The 7698-nt window shown below is 39.7% G+C and overlaps 1 pseudogene; it reads left to right on the top strand.

Annotated features, from left to right (window-relative positions):
- Window positions 1-2295: 2295 nt before the first annotated feature.
- Window positions 2296-2395, top strand: LOC119045297 (uncharacterized; annotated as a pseudogene).
- Window positions 2396-7698: the final 5303 nt, after the last annotated feature.

A 7698-nucleotide genomic window follows, 5' to 3' on the forward strand; every position in this document is an offset into this window, starting at 1 on the left:
AGGGGGGCTGAGTCACCTGGGTGATTTGATGTTTTACCAAAAAACTCTGCATAGGACATGATGCATGAGTGGGTGCATTGTTGTGATGAAGTTGGCAATTACCAGTTGCTCATAGCTGTGGTTGTTTTTGTCATATTGCACCTCTCAAGTGATGAAGAACATTGAGGTAATAGTCCTTATTACTTGTTTGGCATGCAGGGTTATACTCAGGATGGACAGAAACTTCTCAATAAAAAAAACAGTTAACATGGTTTTGAACTTGCTGTGACTTTGTTGTGCCTTATTTGGGCATGGAGAACCAGGCACCTTCCACTGGGGACTGGGCCCTCCTTTCTGGATCATAACAATAGACCTATGATTCATCTCTGGTTATGACCTTCTTGAGGAAATCTGGCTCGTGTAGTGATTTCAGTTAAGTCATTAGCAATTGCAGCACGACGTTCCTTCTGCTCTGGTAGCAGAAGCTGTGGAATTAATTTTGCCACAACATGTTTCATGCCAAGATCCTGCATCAAAATCTAGGACACAGCACTCATAGTTTTTGGAGTTCCCTGATCAGCTTCTAGCTCTCGCACTGCCAGTCATTGATCCTTGTTGATTGCAACCCATACATACACAGTCAACTTTCTCAGATGTTCTGCTTGTTTCAGGCCTTCTGGAATGTGAATCACTTTCAACAGATTCTCAAACATCTTTGAAGCATTTGTGCCATACTCATTACAGCATCCCCGAAGGCCTTCTGAATCATCCGAATAGTTTCTACAGAGGAATGTTCAAGCTTAATGCAAAATTTTAAGCAGATTCATTGCCCTACCCACTCAATCTTTTTTAATGCAATGGCCACTCAGTACACATGCTCACTCAATGCTGTCTTCTGCCTCCACTGACTAGTACAGTGAAGTTGTCATTGTTCACACACGCACATTCCAGTCCACTCTCCTTGGCTGCCAGGTTACATCAATGTTGTATAAAGCATTTTCATTATATTAACAATGGCTAGAGAGACCCTGGTCATATATGCTGTTTGTAGACATCTGTTTCTGTTATCTGCTATACTTTTTAACAGAAATGAATGCTACATGTGTGTAGTGGAGAGAAGAGCTGGGAGGTAAATGTTCTTGAAGTCATTCTAGTTCCTAGTTCCTGTCCATTCATGGAGGCAAGGGAACATTCCTTTTCTTGGATTCCATGAGAATATGAATTACCCTTTGATGGCAAAGTGGGTTTCTGTACTTGCAAACAACAGTTCTATGTACTATAGCTCCCTTACTTTATACCAGCTCTCCTCTGCAGACAATATGTATGGGTCACCACTGTACAATCTAGTATACAGTCCCTTTGGGAATGAAATGGTTTAAATAAATATAAGGAGTAAATAAATATTTTAGAATTTCTAAGAAGAGTGTATGTGTCATTTTACATTTGGAATTATGTTTCACTGAATGATAAAAACTAATTATAGAAATCGTTTCATGTTAAAGTTGAAAGGAATCTTCACTTCAGATTCTTTTCTAGCTTAGAAAAGTAGGGCCCATGGAGGTCAACAGACCTATTCATATTTCATGGCTCATCAGCCCCAGTAGGACTTTTCCATTGGGACAGTAAAAATATTGTAGATGGGCCACTACAGAATCTGAACCTGAAAGCAGAGAGCTAAATTCCAGAAAGAATGGAAGCTGGGGCAATGGGGCATGCATTCTGTGGAATGCGTGGAGAATGAAGTTGTGAATTCAATGTCAGGTCCCCACACACCAAATTCCATTTCATGCCCTCTTATTGCCTGGCCCATCATGCATTTTGCAACTGCTTCTCTCTGTCATCTAAACTCAAAACTCTTAACTTCTTCCCATAATTCCTCAGCTCTCAACCTCCTCTGAAGAACCCTTAGGTTAGGACTGAATGAGAAGTTGTCTTCTTTATCAGTCGTCAGAGAGATCTGTGATTCGATGAGACTGAAGCAGGATGTGGACCAGAAGGCACTTTGGGAGAATATGTTCTCAAAAGGGAAATATTGATAAATCAAAAAAATTATGCATAATGAACTCATCTAGTCAGAGGTCATGGAGAACTACGGGAAATTTGTACATTTTCTGGGTAGCAGAGGACACATTTCTGATTTTCAATCTCATTTCTTAGATGGCAAAGTTGCTTGACCTATACATACCTCATTGAGTTCATCTTGTTATTGGGAGAATGAACTGAAATTTGCAGTTGTACAGTTTAAATGAGAAAATACACATGCAGAATTTAGCACAGTAAGAACTCACTATATAATAGCTATTAAAACTAGGAAAGATTGCTTCTGGCCTTTTGGCTAAGATCAAGTATAGTATCTGTTCTTATTAGTTTAAAACTGGAAAAAATAATTTTTAAAAAGGTAAAATTATGACTCACAGAAGTATAAAACAAACATGTGTTAAAGATTTTGTTGAACTCATTATCAAATGAGTAAAACCATTTCAAAGGGGAAATCTATAAAGTAGAAATATTGAAATTAATTTATCTAAATAGTGTATGACTTTGTATTGGAGGCACCCAGTAGTCTTTTTTGCTTGTTCCAAATTCCCCGACATTGCTATAAATATTATTAATTCATCTTAGCTGAGTTCCTGTTGGGAACCGCTCTGCCTGATTTAAGGAGTTGTAACTGCCCCCCATGGCTAAGACTGACTGAGTGAGCAACCTCTAGAATGCAAGCCACTAAGGAGACAAAGCTTGACCCCTGCCCCTAGTGCTTGGTTGGTTAGTCTATGATGGGTAAGACCCCTCAGAGGGGAGGCTACCTAAGCCAGACACGATCACTTGGGAGGCCATCATGGAAGGACTCAGGGGGCTGCAGAAAAGAGGGAACAATGGACCCTCAGCCTCTGGCTATTCTGACATAGCCCAGTCCCCATTGTCCTCTGGGAGAAGCGCTTTGTGTCTCTAATCCACTTAAGCCTGAAAACCTACGATGGGGAAGGCGATGCAGCCCTTTGCTTGCTAGAGCGGGATCCAGGGTGATCAGGCCTAAGAAAGAAAATGTAAAATCCTGTGAAACCTGCTTTGTTTAGAATGCTCTCATTTAAATGATAAGGGTCCAAGCAAGAAGTTTGTTCCTCAAAGTTTTATGGCTCTTTAACTATCTGACCCTGACTGAGAATAAGCCCTCATAGTTCTTTGAATGCTATCTATTGTTTGTTCCTTACCTGTATTCTTGTGCAAATGAACCCAATGAAAGCCCCCTGAGGAAGGGGCTCTTGGCCCTTCTCCTCTGAGAGACTGGCCACCCTTCCTCCCCAAGAAGATCATGTCTTTGTAGTGTTACTTTCATCAGTGGCAGACGGGGGGACTTTACAGGCAAAGTTGCCCCCACAAGTTTTTCCATTCAGGCCCACTTATCATGAAGGTCTCTACCTTTGACATTTCATATATCTAATGTGCTTAAAACCCACATTTACAGTATAAGTATACCTTCCCATTCCAGGTAGATTTTGCAATAGAGTTCTTCTGTTACAACCCTTTATTATCAAGCCTTTAATTCTTGGCCATAACTTACCAGCTTGGATTAAAGTCAAAGAATAAAAAATACATTGAGGCCTAAACAAGGAAGAAAAATGGAAGTGGTCGTTCTGGCAATTTACCCATTTAGAATGTCTGGGGCTATGAAAACTAAATCCACTGTTGGCAGTGCACGCTCAAGCAAGAAAGTCTATTCAGTGTGGGAAATAGTACTCAACCTTTCATTTTCAGCAATTTAATCAAATCTCTCCTGCTCTCTCAAATATTTATTTAGTCTCCTATAATTTATGGTAACCATGGTGCTTAGTATTACCCAGGTGTTAAATCTAATACAAAAAAGGTAAAAGGAATAGTAAAGAAGTATCAAGTGATGCCCAAGGGAACTTATTAAGTGTATTTCATTTAAATAATCCAATTCAATGAATTGAGGCAAAACTCTTGAAAAAGAGAGAAAGAACTTGGTTCAAACTGAAGGAGGCACCTCACCTGCAAGCTGCCCAGGTCATTAATTTTAATAATTTCTACTGTACATATCTAGATAGACAGCTGTTTAGTTATTGTGCTGGCTGTTACTCACTCTTAGTAGGTTGATATTAGGATCACCATGTGAAAGATGCTCAAAGGGGTCAGTGACTTGTGCAAGGGCACAGGCAAGGTCACAGATGCTGTTCCATTTCGGCTAATATTTAGCTCTTTTCCAGGAAACCTGAGCTGTTTCTTGGTTGGCATTTCCTGAGCAATCTCCATCTGAGAGAAGAGACTTCACTTGCAGAGGTGATATAATGTAAGAAACCTTAGTCTGCAACATTTCAGGAGGTTAGCCATGTCACTTGGAGGTACCTCTCTCAGACAATCTCTCATCCTCAGAAACCACTGTGTTTTATACCTCCCTCAACAGTCAGCACGAATTCCATGCACCTACATGGGCTCAACCTGTGAATGTATTTGATTGCTACTTCGCCACATGTAAGACCCATTTTAGAAGAGAATGGTTAGACCAGAAGCCCACACAGTGCTGGTGGGCCCCCAGGTTAGTTGTGAGCTCATGCTGAAGGCTAACCGAACAAGTTGAAGTCAGGAGGCTGAATTCCAGATCTGGCTTTGCTAGTATTGAATGACATGACCTTGAGCTAAAAATTTAGAGCTTTTGTCCAGAGCACATTTACTACTGTGTGAACTAATTTAGTAGGAGAAAAATGAGTGTAGTGGATTCTCCAATACCAGTTTGCTAACATTACAGTGTGAAGAGGGCCTGGGCTTTGAAGCTTCATTTTGGCTCTATCTTTAAGCAGCTGCGATTTAGTAAATTCTAAAAAAATTACTTAATGTGTCTGAGGCTCAGTTTCCACACCTGTAAAATGATGAAGACAATATGTCAGGGGGTGTTATGAAGATAATCTACAACATGTTTAACATTCTTGGAACAAAACATGTGTACCTTAAATGTTAGCTATTATTTTACATATTTCTTTAGACCCAGTTCCCTGCAAATTAAGGATTCTTATTTATCTTTATAATTATATATCCAAATTTTGGAGGAAGGAGAATATGAAAGTTCAGATATAGCATGCTTCTTTTTTATTTAAACTGTATAACCTAACTTATTTACTCACTGGGGCGATGTTTACCCAGATATTGGGTAGATCTCCGTGTTGGTGACCCATGGCAGTCTTCCATTTCAGGGTCAGGTTTTTTATATTATATCACCTGCACAAGAGAGGTGTCTTCTCTCAGATGGAGACTGGTCAGGAAGTGCAAAGTTATTTTGTTAAAATCCTCAGCCAAATAGGGACCATTTATTCAAATCCAGTAGTGCAGAGAAAAATTATTATAAAGATAAAGAAGAAGCAGCAGTGTGTACTGGGAAGAAACTAGATGGAGAATAAAAAAAATCCCCATTTGCCAGTTCAGCTAACACCAATTGTAAATGTGACCCAGAATCATGACTGAAGTTCTTTGGGGCTCTGCTCCTTCTGTGACTTATTGACCCACATATATTCTAATGCATAGAAGCATTCATAATCTATACTTGTAATTACAAATTAGTTACACATGAGGAAATACATTTAGATTATCTGTGTTTTGGATATTACTCTTTCTTTTCATTAACATAGAAATCAAGGATATTTGCAATCACTACTAATAATGCTAGCATTATCAGAGTGCTAGTATAGCACAATAGCCTGTCTGTGCTAGCTTTAGTATACTACAAAGCACTTTCCGAACATATTGGTTCATTTGGGCCTCACCGTGACATGCGAGACAGATGTTATTATTTTCTCCCTTTGACAGGCTAGGAGTGTGTGTGTGTGTGTGCATCTGCGAGAGAGAGAGAAAGAGAGAGAGAGAGTGCATGATCCCATAACCATTGTAGGATCAGTAACTGCAGAATCAGTAACAGTCTCGGTCTTGGTCTAGAATGTTCCCACTCCTGAAGCTTCGCTGCTCCAGTCGTTCTACATCTGCTTCTGTTCAGCCTAAGCTCATTAACACAACAGTAACATTGGGAACTCCACCTGGATAGAATCTATAAATATTCTTCAGGATGACTCAAATAATTAATAATCAATTATCCAAAGAATTACTGGCTTGTAACACATAAAAACAGACCTTTCACCTCTGCAGGCTTTACACTGATCCCCAAAATGGCTTTTTTTCTGAACAGGGTTCAAAGATGATAATTTAATTATTTTCCCAAGCTTTGATACCACTTAAGGAAATAGTCAGGTGTTTTCAGTTTAAAAAATACTAAAAACAGTTTAAATTTTATGACGAAGAAATATATTTACTGCAGAATATGAGAAAAAAAACAAGTCAAATTTCACCAATTCCAATGAAAATTATGTTTGGCCACCTGGGATCAAAGATTATTCACTTTCAGGGCAGTTTTATTTTCTTCAACCAAATTTGGCCTCAGAAGCTTTCTCAACACAGTGCCTGTGGCATCCATAATACTTGATCCGAGTGGGCCCATGGGTTGGTACTCATTTTTCATCTCTTGTGCTTTTCCAATACCTTTTCTCTGGGCTCACCTGTCAGCATATACTCAACTGTACACATACATCTTTAAAACATTTACTGATTTGGCTGGCTTCAAAGCATTCAACTTCTTTATTAATGCGATACCTTCTGTTTTGTTTTCTATAAAAGGGGCAGCTCTTGCCCTCCAGCCAAAGAATTTTCTCTGCTGCCTCCGGGAATGGTGGGATAAGGATAGGAAGTTAAAAGGTCTTATGCAGACAATCATAGAAATCACTTCTGGAAATGAGCTTGAATTTGAATAGTTTAAGCACAAAATTTTCAAAAGGAGACTTTTGTAGTGAAAATACTGAATACCCAACATTCTGCGTTAAGCCTGTATGCTTTCCAAATAAGGTGTCCCTGTCCTTCTAAATTACTTAGTGTAAAAGCTGTAATGTTATATGTTCCCGAGGGGCAGAGAGTAATTCAGACATGAAGTAATTTTAATAGAAATCATTCCTCTTTTCTTGGCAAGAGAAGAATTTCAGTAGGAATTTTTCAAAATTACAAAATATCCCTCCCTGGGGAATTCATGCTGCCACTTAGCAGATTTCTCATTTCATTTAACACAAATATTTTGATCCTCAAGGGGAAATATGCTCAGTTACAGTTTCTGCATTACTGTCTCCCAAAGATAAACGAGGTGCCTTTCTCTAAAATGGACACAGGAGAGGGAAGGTGGGAGGAAAGTGATGTAAATCCCAGGAAGAAATTTCTAAAAACAAATCATTTACCAAAGTCCTTAAAAATGGAAGCAACCTCCAATTGCTATTTCATTTTCTTGTCAGAATGTTTTTCAAACAGGAGAGATAGGAGAGAGACTCCCCACCCGCCCCCAGGAGAAAGCTGGCCTGAAGATCTGCCTGAAGGGAAAAGAGATGTTGATCTTGGAAGGCACCTGGGTTAATCCTCTTACCAGTTCAGATGGATGCAGTGGCCTACTGCTAGACGGGTGGGTGGAGAGAGATTATGAGTCACAAGTGGACTTAGCTGAAAGGGGCTCTCTGTCTGATGGAGAGTTGTGAGCAAGGATGCCTTCCAATAGGTAATGCCTCGAGAAGTGCCAGCACCCCTGTGAGGAAGAAGCAACTTGCCATTAGTACCTGTTCCAAAGTGCCCTCTGCCCTCCAGATCTTCTGAAACTGAGTATTGAAACATGCCCTTTCCAACCAACAT

This window comes from Artibeus jamaicensis, unplaced genomic scaffold (genome assembly GCF_021234435.1).
Source record: "Artibeus jamaicensis isolate MK-2021 breed Jamaican fruit bat unplaced genomic scaffold, CSHL_Jam_final contig_332, whole genome shotgun sequence".
Lineage (NCBI taxonomy): Eukaryota > Metazoa > Chordata > Mammalia > Chiroptera > Phyllostomidae > Artibeus > Artibeus jamaicensis.